The following is a 430-nucleotide window of genomic DNA, read 5'->3' on the forward strand; positions in this document are numbered from 1 at the left end:
ATAGCAGGTTTGTTACTTAAAGCAAAGCAAAACTGAAACAGCTCAGGTCAAGAATATTTCTTCAGTTAGCCTGAATAGGTCTTGGATGAAGAGAAGGTTCCCACGATTTCATTCTCACAGGCAGTATCAAGTTTGATCCTGAGACCACATAAAGGCAGCTGTTCCTAATGCCAGAGGGAGGTTGTGGGCAGCCAACTAGAAAAGACTCAACTTCAAACTACACACTCTAAGGGCAACCCAAACCTTTCCCTTCCCTCTCACACAGTTCACCACCCAGGAGTAATTTATCCATTATTAACTGGCCTGTTAATTGTTTGAGTTTCCTAGGTATTCTTGTAGTCAGGAAAAAAAACCAATCAAACTAAAAAATCTCCTTTCAAACTTGTAGTCTGGAACCTTGAGGAAAAACACACAAGAACTGAAAACAGCC

The sequence above is a fragment of the Psittacula echo genome (genome assembly GCF_963264785.1).
Source record: "Psittacula echo genome assembly, chromosome: 1".
In the NCBI taxonomy this organism is placed as follows: Eukaryota; Metazoa; Chordata; class Aves; order Psittaciformes; family Psittacidae; genus Psittacula; species Psittacula echo.